General features: G+C 38.6%; 1 long non-coding RNA gene across 3 annotated transcripts in view; it reads left to right on the top strand.

The window, feature by feature from the left end:
- LOC308653722 overlaps nt 1-11827 on the top strand; it is a 36225-nt gene extending 24398 nt beyond the window's left edge. For all 3 annotated transcript variants that reach the window (XR_014023095.1, XR_014023096.1, XR_014023097.1), the window contains 2 exons: nt 7985-8111; nt 11746-11827. This is a non-coding gene — a long non-coding RNA (uncharacterized lncRNA). The remainder of the gene's footprint in view (nt 1-7984; nt 8112-11745) is intronic.
- The last annotated feature ends 277 nt before the right edge of the window (nt 11828-12104 follow it).

Here is a 12104-nt window from a genome sequence, read left to right as displayed (position 1 = left end):
GTCTCAGGCTCTTGTGGACATCTTAGCCCTGCCCGCCTCTTCTCTGACATTGGCCTGTTGATCAGTTGCCTCCTTCTCCCTGTATTCATTCATTCATTTATTTATTTATTTTTTCTTTCTTTCTTTCTTTCTTTCTTTCTTTCTTTCTTTCTTTCCTTTCTTTCTTTCTTTCTTTCTATTTATTTATTTATTATTTTTATTTTTTTATTGGTTGTTCACAACATTACAAAGCTCTTGACATATCATATTTCATACATTAGATTGAAGTGGGTTATGAACTCCCAATTTTACCCCAAATGCAGATTGCAGAATCACGTCGGTTACACATCCACAATTTTACATAATGCCCTATTAGTAATTGTTGTATTCTGCTACCTTTCCTATCCCCTACTATCCCCCCTCCCCTTCCCTCACATCTTCTTTCTCTACCCCATCTACTGTAATTCATTTCTCTCCTTGTTTATTTTCCCATTCCCCTCACAACCTCTTATATGTAATTTTGTATAGCAGTAAGGGTCTCCCTTCATTTCCATGCAATTTCCCTTTTCTCTCCCTTTCCCTCCCATCTCATGTCTCTGTTTAAAGTTAATCTTTTCTTCCTGCTCTTCCTCCCTACTCTGTTCATAGTTGTTCTCATTATATCAAAGAAGACATTTGGTATTTGTTTTTAAGGGATCTCCCTGTATTTATTGCAAAGTTTGTTTTTTCTCTTGACTTTTGTGAAATTAATATCCCTTTTTGTTCTGCTTTCTCTCTCTGCCTCTTACATTTACATATTTTTTCTTTTTGATGTTCACTTTTATCTTAAAGTGAAAATTATATTCTTTAGTTATCTATTTTTTGATGATCCCAAATCTCTGCCTGATGTGGAGCATCAGACTGTTTATCACTGCCTGTTTACATGTACACCAGAGTGTTCCACAAATATTAAGCAAAAATTCCCCAAATTATATTCATCCCACTCACTGTGTTTCTGGAGATTGCATTGTGTTCTCTCAAAAGAGAATTTCAACCAAGACACAGAACTTGGTAAAAGTATACCAATGTTTATTGGAAGAGAAAGAAGATAAGAAAACACTCTCAGAGAAAGGAGAATGACAGCTGCTGTCTTTGTAAGTCCAATTTTATTAAGGTGGGAGGGATATTTTTGGAGAATTTTGCTCAATCTTAGCTTTTGATTGACAGTTGGATTGTGTAAGATTTTTGAGCCTCTACTGTGCATGTCTAGATCAGGGTAATGTGTGTGTGTGTGTGTGTGTGCGTGTGTGTGTGTGTGTGTGTGTGTGTTTAATGGTGGAGGAGTCTGAGCACACATTCTTCAGCCCTGAAAATGAAGAGTAACACTGAGAATAACAAGTTGTTAGTCCACAGGGTAACATACCTTTTTAAACCAGAGCGGGTAACGGCCTTGTGTGAGCTGTTCCTAAGAAAGGCATGCTGAGAGTTAACAGGTAGGCTAGGTCTCTGGAAGCACCCTCTTGAGCTCCATGTTCCTGCAGCGTGTCTGCCTGTCAGCCCTAGTTCTCCTGAATTTCCTGGGTCATCTGCTATCTAAAGTCTTTCCCTTCTATACTTCACTGTCACGGTAAGCCCTTTCTGTGTATAACTGTATTTATTCTACAGAGCGTCTTTTAGGTCCTGTTCTCCTTTTAAAGATGAAACAGTTTATGTAATCAAAACATTTTGCCTTCAAATTATACTGTATTACTATTGTATGTAACAGTGCTGGTACATAGACCCTGATCTATCTGATATTATTTCTTTTTATGTATTTTTGTGATAGGGTCTCACTAAGTTGCCCAGGCTGGCCTTGTACTTGTGATCCTCTTGCCTCAGCCTCCCACGTTTCTGGGATTACAGGTGTGTGCCACTGTGTCTGACTAGATCCTGTATTTCTTTTTCTTTTTCTTTTTTTCTATTTTTTGTAAAATATTTTTTAGTTGTAGATGGACACAATATCTTTATTTATTTATCTTTATGTGGTGGTGAGGATCGAACCCAGTGCCTCACCTGTGCTAGACGAGTGTTATACCACTGAGCCACAACCCCAGCCCCTAGATCCCATATTTCTTAGTGCATTTATTATAGTATCAGCCAATTCTATGGCTTTAATAAAAACAAACAACAAAACAAAACCTAAGGGTGTACCCATAGGTTCTTTAACTAGAAGAATTTTTAAAATTTGTTCTAATTAGAATGTTAGAATGCATTTTGACACATCATAAATAAATTGAGTATAACTTCTGATTCTTCTGGTTGTATATGATGTAAAATCACACCGTTTGTAATCACATATACACATAGGATAATAATACCTGATTCATTCTACTATCCTTCCTATCTCCATACCCCTTCCCCTCCCTTCACTTCCTTTTGTCTAATCCAGAGTACCTCTATTCTTCCCTAGTCCCACCCTCTTTATTGTGAATTAGCATCTGCATATCAGAGAAACTTTCTGTCTTTGGTTCTTTGGAATTGGCTTATTTTGCTTAGCATGATATCTCCAGCTCCATCCATTTACCTGTAAATGCCATAATTTCATTCTTTTTTTAAAAAGTATCTTTTTAGTTGTAGATGGACACAATACCTCTATGTATTTATTTTTATGTGGTGCTGAGGGTCAAACCTAGTGCTTCATACATGCTAGACATATGGTCTACTGAGCCACAATCCCCACCCTTGCTTGAATTCTTCATAATTTCCATTCTGACTGGAGTGAGATGAAATGTTAGCATAGTTTTAATTTACATTTCTCTAATTGCTAGAGATGTTGAACATATCTTTGTTGATTGAATATTTGTTGTTGTATTTACTAAAAGAATATTTATTATGGAATTTATAATAGTTAAATGAAACATCCAACAATAGGGTTCCCCATTCTGTCCACTATGGAGCATTCATAAGGAATGTAGCCATCATGCATCCTATTTCCAATCTGAAATTCTCATTTTGTATCAACTCATCACATATGGAAACCCAATATATGAAATAAGGTAAGAAAAATATAGTGTTCAAAAGGAATGGAAGCTCAGAGGGTCTCATGGACAGCTGTCTGGAGTGGTCCTTGACGGGATGTTGTAGTACAAGGTTTAAAATTTAAAACTTCTTCAAATATAGTTAATGAATTAGGAAAATACAATGCAGTAAGTGAAGAGAATGTAGTTAGCAAGAGAATATGTACTGTGTCTCCCCAGCAAGAGAATATGTTCAGCTAAATATATATCTGAATGTACTCACAGCTGAAGTCTGGAGAATCACACATACATCAAAGTGTAGTCGTTGGTACTTCCTTATATGAAGACTGGGTGACTTTACTTTTTTTACATTTCCTACAATAAACAAGAATTAGTTTTGTAAATAGACTGTAAAATGCAAATTCCAGAATATTAATTTTAAGAAGATAGTAAGCCAAAAAGTATAACCAAAGCACACTGCATATTGTTACACACACACATTCTGTCTCTCACACTCATGTATGTGCAGTGTCGAGGAAGGAGACATCCTGTGACTGTTGTGCTGTGGCCCTTGCTGGAAGAGTCTTGAGTGGCTGCAGGCTGGGGCATTGGCCCTGGTGTTGTGCTGTTAGGTGGGCCTAGGATGTGCACTTGAGAGACAATTGTGAGGTGTGAATTCTGGCTCTGCGACTATTTGTTGTTTATCTCGGGCAAAATCAGTGTCTGCGTTTTCCTCATCTGAGATGGCGCCTCTGGAGTTGTGGGTATCAGCTAACTTAAGACATGCCTCACGTGCCACATGGGGAGTGACAGGTGTTCGCTGCTTTGGTTGTTATTGGTCCTGTGTCTATTGTCTTTAGAATTATTTTCTCTCCAGATTCTGCTCCCTCTCTTAATCTCAGAGGTTCCAGGAAATTCTGGAACTTTAGAAGGAAAGTCATAGTTCTTATTCAGATTCATTTTCCCAAATAGGGCACCAGTCAACAGGGTACATGTTTTTTCTTCTTAGTAAAATTTAATGGCAATCATTCCTTGTTTTGTGAGGATTTGTCTGTTTCTATGATTTCTGGCCAGAAATTATCCATATTAGTGCTTCACTCCAGGGATCTATAGGACTAGCCCATGTGTCCTCCTGGCTGTAATTTATTACAGCAGAATCAGCAAAGGGAGAAGACACAGGGGGCACGGTCCAGAGGAACCAAGGGGTGACCAGTCCTCAGCACTAAGTGTGGCACACATGTGAGGTGTCCACTGAGGCAGCTGGTTAGGATCTTAGTGCTAAGGTTTATCCTGTGGACTGTGGATGTGTATACCCTCTGCCTAGTAAGTGCCAGGAGTCCAGACTCCAGAAGGAAAGCAGGTGTTCAGCCTGAAACACATTGTCTGCAAAATTTAATTACATTAAACTCTTATTAATAGAAAATGGTGGGAACCATCTGAAAACCTAAATTCATAAATGCCAGCCAAAGGAAAATCTTGCAAATAGGTGTTTCTAAGGCTGGACTCTCAGGCCTATAGTGGTAACTAGTTTCTGTCCCCACCTCCCTCAAACCCCTCTCCTCTTCCCCCGTCAGCCACGAATCTCTTTTCTGTCTCTGTGGAACAATACTTGAATATGTTTTCATCTTTTTTTCATCTGTGATTTTAATGGCTTTGTAAGATGATAGCTTGAAAATCATTCTCAGGTATTTCCCTTCCAGTATGTGAGTGAAACTTCAGAAATTGAGTCTGTCTGGTTGCTGCTAAACCCACAGGAATTGTCAACAATAATCATCATCAGAATTGATGTCATGAGTTGGGGGCATTTAATGAAATAATCCATGAGAAAGCCTCTCATTTTTACAGATTTTTTTTCTCACTTACTTGAAAGCATGCTGTGCATCAGTTGAGGCCAGTGAGGGTTTGACATTCACTTGGCCAGCATGTAGCCCTTTCACCTTATCTTTTTGCTGTAAGATAGAAAGGGACCCAGGTGGGGACCTGGGTGTGATTGAGCGGGGTGTGGGGAGGGGGGAGAATGTAGCTGCACTGTTGCCATTTGGATTTGTGCTGCAGAGTGTTACTGAGGGAAAGAACAGAGGCTGTTACGGTTGGGTACCCCTGATCCAAAGTGCTGGAACCTAGAGGTGTTTCAGACTTAGGAGTTTTTGGATTTTAGAGTATTTGTATCGACTTTACCAGTTGAAAATCAGAAATTGGAAATGCTCCAAAATCTGAAACACTCTGAGCATGTTGCTGTTCAAAGTTTCCAATTTTGAAGATATTGGATATTGGATTTGAGATGTTCAATATATACTTTATAATAAGCAGATTTTTTTTGTATTCTTTAATGTGGGTACAACATACAGGAATAAATAAAAAGTAAATTTGCCTTGAGCCGAGACTAAAATTCCTAAAAATTGTAGAACATTTAAAATTTCATCAGTTGTTTTCTTTTTTTTTTTTAAAGAGAGAGAGGGGAGAGAGAGAGAGAGAGAGAGAGAGAGAAAGAGAGAGAGAGAATTTTAATATTTATTTTTTAGTTCTCGGTGGACACAACATCTTTGTTTGTATGTGGTGCTGAGAATCAAACCCGGGCCGCACGCATGCCAGGCGACTGCGCTACCACTTGAGCCACATCCCCAGCCCAGTTGTTTTCTAAAAAAAGTTTAATCTAGTTTATTTATTTATTTCTCTGTGGTACTGGGGATCAATCACACATTATAGGCAAATGCTCTACCATTGAGCTGCATCCCGAGCCCCCCAAATTAAAAAAAATTAAGACAAATGTTCTCTGCTTTTTCCCTCTCTTTACACATTTTTAAATTGGTGCATTATAATTGTACATAGTGATGGGATTTGTTATTACAAATATATTTTATACATGCATAAAATATAATTTGGCCAGTATCACTCCCCCCGACTCCCCCACCTCCCTTCCCTTACTGATCTCCCATTGATTTTCATGAGATCTGCCCCATCTTTCTTTTCCTTTTTCCTCTCTAGATTCCACATATGAGAGAAAACAAAGCATACTTGACCTTCTGAGTTTGGCTTATTTTTCTTAACATATTGGTTTTAAGTTCCATCTATTTTCCTGCTAATGACGTAATTTTATTTTTCTTTATGGTTGAATAAGACTTCATTGTGTGTGTATATATATATATCACCTTTTCTTGATCCATTCATCCATTGGTGGACACCTAGGCTGGTTCCATAGTTTGGCTGTTGTCAATTGTGCTGCTCTAAATGAGGGTATACATGTCTCTGTAGTGTGATGACTTTAATTCATTAAGATAAAAATTGAGAAGTGCTATGGCTGGGTCATATGGGGGTTCCATGCCTAATCTTTTGAGGAAACTCCATGCTGATTTACATAGGGGTTGTACTAATTTATAATCCCACCAAGAGTATAAAGCTCGTCCTTTTCCTCTACATCCTTTCCAGCATTTATTATTGTTTGTATATCTGATGACTGCCATTGTGACTATTGACCATTTGTATTTCTTCTTTTGAGAAGTGTCTACTTAATTCATCTGCCCATTTATTAATTGGGGTTTTTGGTGGTAAGATTTTTTTAGTTCTTTGTATATTTTAGATATTAATTCTCTGTCAGAAGAGTGGGTAGTGAAGATTTTCTCCCATTCTGTGGGTTCTCTCTTCATATTTCTAATAGTTTCTTTTGATGTGCAGAAGCTTTTAAATTTGATGCCATCCTCCTTATTAATTCTTAGTATTATTTCCTGAGCTTTGTGGGGCCTATTGAGAAAGTCATTGCGTGTACCTATATATCGGAGTGTTGCTCATACATTTACTTCTAGGAGTTGCATAATTTCTGGTCTGATTCCGATGTCTTTGATCCGTTTTGAGTTGATTTTTGTGTAGGGTAAGAGATAAGGATCAAGTCTCATTCTTCTACATATGGATAACCAGTTGTCCCAGCACCATTTGTTAAAAAGTCTATCTTTTCTCCATTGTATGTTTTGGGCACTTTGTCAAGGATCAGATTATTGCATCTGTGTGGTTTTGTCTCTGTGTCTTTCTATTCTGTGCCATTGGTCTGTTTTTATTGTTTTTATGCCAGTACCATGCAGTTTCGTTACTAATGCTTTGCAGTATAATTTAAAGGCAGGAATTGTGGTATCTCTAGCATTCTTTTTTGACTTAGAATTGCTTTGGCTTTTCTGGGTCTTTTATTCTTCCAAATGAATTTTAGGACTGTTTTTTTCTAGTACTATGAAGAATGTTTTTGGTACTTTGATGGATGTTGCATTGAATCTCTATATTGTTTTTGGTAGCATGGCCGTTTTAATAATATTAATTCTGCCTATCCATGAACATGGGGTGGGGGTAGGGTTTCCTTCTTCTGTGTCTTCAGTTCCTTTTTCAGTGTTCTATAGTTATCATTGTAGTGGTCTTTCACCTCCTTGGTTAGATTTATTCCTCGTTTTTTCTTTCTTTCTTTCAAGGCTATTGTTAGTGGAATAGTTTTCCTGATTTCTTCCTTAGCAGATTCATTGTTGGTATGTAGGAAAGCTTTTTGTATGTTGATTTCCTAAACTGTACTTCACCAAATTTGTTTATTAGCATTAACAGTCTTTTGGTGGGTTTTTTTTTTTTTTTTGATCTTCTAAGTATAGGATCATATTTTCTGCAAGCAGTGATAATTTTGACTTCTTTCTTTCCTATTTTTTACACTTTTATTTTATTCTCTTGCCTGATTGCACTGGCTAGAATTTTTCTTCTGTGTGTTTTAAACCATAATTTGGATTGAAATTTAGTTTTTCTTAAAATTGGGTTAGTAGACCCGGCACTGTGGGAGGAAGTTTGCTTTGTGCATGACACACTGTGAGTCATGCAGGTGCTGGTTATGCTTATGGATAAGCTTATGATATGGATTCTTATGCTTCTGGAATGTGTTTTCATTTTAATTCAGCTAACACGTTTGTAACTAGGGTGGATATTTTTGAACATTAGGAATTCAATGGCATATGACTGTTCTCATGGAACAGGCACCAACTCTGATGGTTGTTTGTGTCCTTGTCTTCCAGGTGATTTGACACGATGCTGCACTCCATAGGGATGCTCATGCTGTCGGCTACACAAGTCTACACCCTCTTGACCGTCCAGCTCTTTGCCTTCTTAAACCTGCTGCCTGTAGAGGCGGACATTTTAGCTGTAAGTACAGGAAAATTTATTCATGTCTGAGCATTCCTTAAAGAAAGGCTTTATGAGAGTCTTGAATGACAGAATATTATGAAGATATGTACCTACAGACTTGCCCAAAGGACAGGTACTTGAAAATGGGGCATGTCTTCATTTTGTATTGTTTAACACCTGATGCGAGACCTCATGCACATCACCTGATAGGTGCTACCGCTCCTGACGTGTGTGTGGTAGGTGCCTGTGCATACCTGCCCGTGTGCTTGTGTATTCAGGTGGAATCCTGCTGTTTTTCTTGGTACCTAGCATATTTAATGACTGTGAGATGTCAATAGCATCTGTAGTGATAATGATATTTTAAGAAATACTACAAGACACAGAAAATTTCAATTTAAGGTTAGCCTTAATGAGTCAGAAGAGCAGCAGAGGGCTCCTTTCTTTGATGGTGAATGGAGAAGTGTTTAGAGAAAGAGAGTGATTGCTCTCTAGACCTTGGTCGTTCTCTCAGCCACGTCTTACTCTCTTCTGTATGGGAAGTACTTGTATTTCCTATTTCTCATTTTGTGAAGGTAGGGAAAGAGGAATTAACTCTGTGGGGTGGGGGGGGGGTAGATGGTCCTATACACCAGGTCTTTGCTAAGGATTTATTGTTTTTACTTTCTTGATGCTGTTTACTTAATGATACTGGATAAGGAATAGAAGGACAGAATTGTTGCTGACTAAAGCTTGGTGTGGTCCTCAGCTGTGCTTCTGCATATAAAAAGCACTTCAGGAAAATTCCAGGATCTTTGTAGAACTTGGGCGAGCCAGGCTGGTTTTCGAAGGCAGAGCAGCTTTAGTGTGGACCATGTGAGATCCTCAGTGCCTGTCACTTTCTTTACCAGAGAACTGGTGGATTAGTTTTTTTTTTTTCCTTCTGCTGGTGTAGTCTGGAGTAGGTGGAGTAGAGGTGGAGTGTAGGTGGTGTGTGTAGGTCGAGTAGAAATAGAATCTTAAAGGACTGAGTCCATTGTTATTCAAATCTCTCCTCTAAACTGGTCCCCAAAGGCCTTGGAATATTGTTGGAATGCTTTTTGAAATGAGTTAGGGGATTTATGGACTGATCAGGGAATGGAGTTTTTCTTGTCTCCCTTCTCATCTTTGAGGTCTTCCTTTTTGTCCGTCTGTTACTTTTGGTGTCACTCCTTCCTTTCTTTCTTTGTGTCTGAGATGGGTTCTTATCTTGTGCTCCAGCTCTCTGGTAGTTAAATGATTTTTAGTGGACTGCTCCATGACTCCAACCAGCTGTGTGACTTTGATCAAATTACTTTGCCAATGTAGATGCCTCCATTTTCTTTTTAAAAAACTGGAGTGTTATGATAATTAAATGCGTTAACTACTAGAGTGGTATCCACACCTGGTAAAAGTCTTGTATATCATTTATTATCTTCATTGTAATTATTCTGATTGTCCTTCACTCTCATCCTCAAGAAGGTATGAGACTGCTGGAGCTGTGGGTATTCATATAGAGACAGAAAAAAAGGCACAGTACAGAGGGGCATCAGTCCTCCTTGCTGGCTTGTTTCCTGTGCCTCAGGCATGCAGGCATGGGATATGCTATGTGATGTCATCCAGCAGGGGCACCGCGAGCATCTGTCTATGATGGCACTGAGGGGCATGTTGCAGAGACCACTGGAAAGGGAGCTGACTGGAAAGCCTATGGCTGGGAAGAGCAGGCACTGAGAGGCAAGGCGAGGAGTGAGGTAGGAGGTAGAGATGCTAGGTCTTCCTTTCAGCTGAGCCTGAGCATCCCTGAAGTCTGAGTTGGCCAGTACCTACCTGAGTAGTTGGACTGCATGTTGATTCTAGTTCCATCTGGACCAGAACTGGGTGCTGCTTTTGTAGAGGTGTCAGTTGATTTGTGCTGTTTATCTGCCCAGTTCCTTGGTTTTCCTTTTCTTTTTGTCCATTGAAGTTTCCCTCTTGGCTGTCAACATGCTTGTGAACTAGTTGAGAGTTCTGAGGGGCAATGGAGATGCCTCTCTGGTGCTTTGCTGACTATTGCATAAGCCCTGAGATCTGAGTACCTGGGAGGCAGACTGTGGCTCACTAAGCTCTGTGCTCCTGTTGCCTGCTCATTACACAAGAGGGCTTGAGTAAATGTCTGAACTGATTAAGAGCCTTGGGGATTTACTGCTATTGTATTTTCTTTTAATAGCATTTGCTCCTTGCTTCTTTTAGATGACTGTTTTGTCTCTAATCTCATTGTTTCTCTTTCCTTTGACCCCTGAAGAAATGTGATGTTATTGATTATGTGAATTCCCATCTAGGAAAATGGAAGTTTAGACTTGGCAGAGCTAGCCGAGTCTAGCGATGACCAGATCGACACCAAATATCTTGAGGCCCAGAGGCCACAAGTGGCTTGTTACCTTTGAGTTGCGTCCATGTTCTTACTGAGAAGTTGTATCCATCGCATTTTACTCTTTGTTTCATGGAGTCCAAGTACTGGATTTTGGTCCACCCCAGTCTGCCTTGTGGTTCCATTTGTCAGAGGGTTGGCTCCTTGATGGTTGTGAGGTCAGCACGCTGAACAGCAGAGTGTACCCAGTGGGTGGTAACAAGATCACATTGTTTTAAAGAAGTGTTCTTACCAGGAACAAGGCTTGTAAAACAAAAGGTGCTTTACTTTTAGTACTGGGGAAGGAGAGAGATGCTGGTGAAATAATAATGCTTTCAGAAGACAGCAGGAGTGATGTCATTGTGAGATGAGTCTGCTGCCTCCTTCAGTGATGTTTGTTCTACAGTAAATACTGAGAATAACAGAAATAAGGAAGAGGAAACTAAATATGCAGAGTGAATAAGCAACTTTTGAAACAAAGTTTCAAAACAAAGTTTCTTGAAATAAAGCAAGAGTGTTTCATAACACTGACTATAACAGAGGGATGGGAAGACCAAGCAAACCTTTACTATGAGTATTTCATCTCACAATTGTATCATTACTATGGTCTTCTAAAAGAACAGTTTTGTTTGTTAGTGGATGATTGATAAATATTGCATTTACCAATAATATTTATTATATTGGTATATATTGTACAGTACTGAATATCTGTATGGAAGGGGCAAGTTTTGAAGAAGCCTGAGTACTTTCAGCTTTTCTGTGTGTACATTTCATTGCATTCCATCCTTCCACTGTTCCACTCACTGGATAAAAATGTTCAGCTTCAAAATCAACAAGTCCTTAAAAGTATGATTTCCCCTCCTTTCACTGGGGAAGAGTCATCTTTCATAGATAAGAGTCTTTTGTTCAATCAGACCCTTATAACACAGAAAAATAAAATGGAGCTCTCTTGCTGAAAAGTGTTCTGTCTAGAAAATTCCTTGCTAGGGAATTATCAGTGAGAAAAGCCCAGAAAAATGTAGCTTGTTTAATGTGACAGGGTCATTGTTGTTGTTTGATAATAATATATGAAGTCAGAATCAGATTTTAACAGTCGTATTTAAGTTGTATATATTCTTTGCTGTTTTAGTAGATGCACATTGTCACATTTGATTTTATTGTGATAAGCAGCAATAATCAGAATTGTGGAAGTGACACTTTATCATAAACTTTTTAATGTTACATATAAATTGGCTTTAACCTCATTATTTTTAATTTTAATTTTATATTTAGTATAATTTGGAAAATGCATCTCAGACATTTGATGATCTTCCAGCAAGATTTGGTTATAGACTTCCAGCTGAAGGCTTAAAGGTAAGAAAACAGTAATGTCATAAAGGCACAAGGTATCTAATAAGGATATTTCTGTTGTTCTTTCATTAAAGAATCAAAACATCATAAAAACCATGAGTGGTTGTTTGTAAAGAGTAAAAGCTGTTCACAAGGTATGCGAGAGGCCTGGGATTCAGTCCCAGTGCACACACATCAAGAAAGGCATGAGGAAGAAAGTGAAGCTCTCCTGTGGTTGTAGTAGTCAGCACTACCACTGTTACCATTTAGTATATAATATCTCAGATCTGTTTTCTAGGATA

Source organism: Spermophilus citellus, assembly GCF_964194105.1.
Source record: "Spermophilus citellus genome assembly, chromosome: 7".
NCBI classification, from domain to species: domain Eukaryota; kingdom Metazoa; phylum Chordata; class Mammalia; order Rodentia; family Sciuridae; genus Spermophilus; species Spermophilus citellus.
Note: the sequence above shows the minus strand (reverse complement) of the source record. Positions and strands in the feature narration are given on the sequence as shown.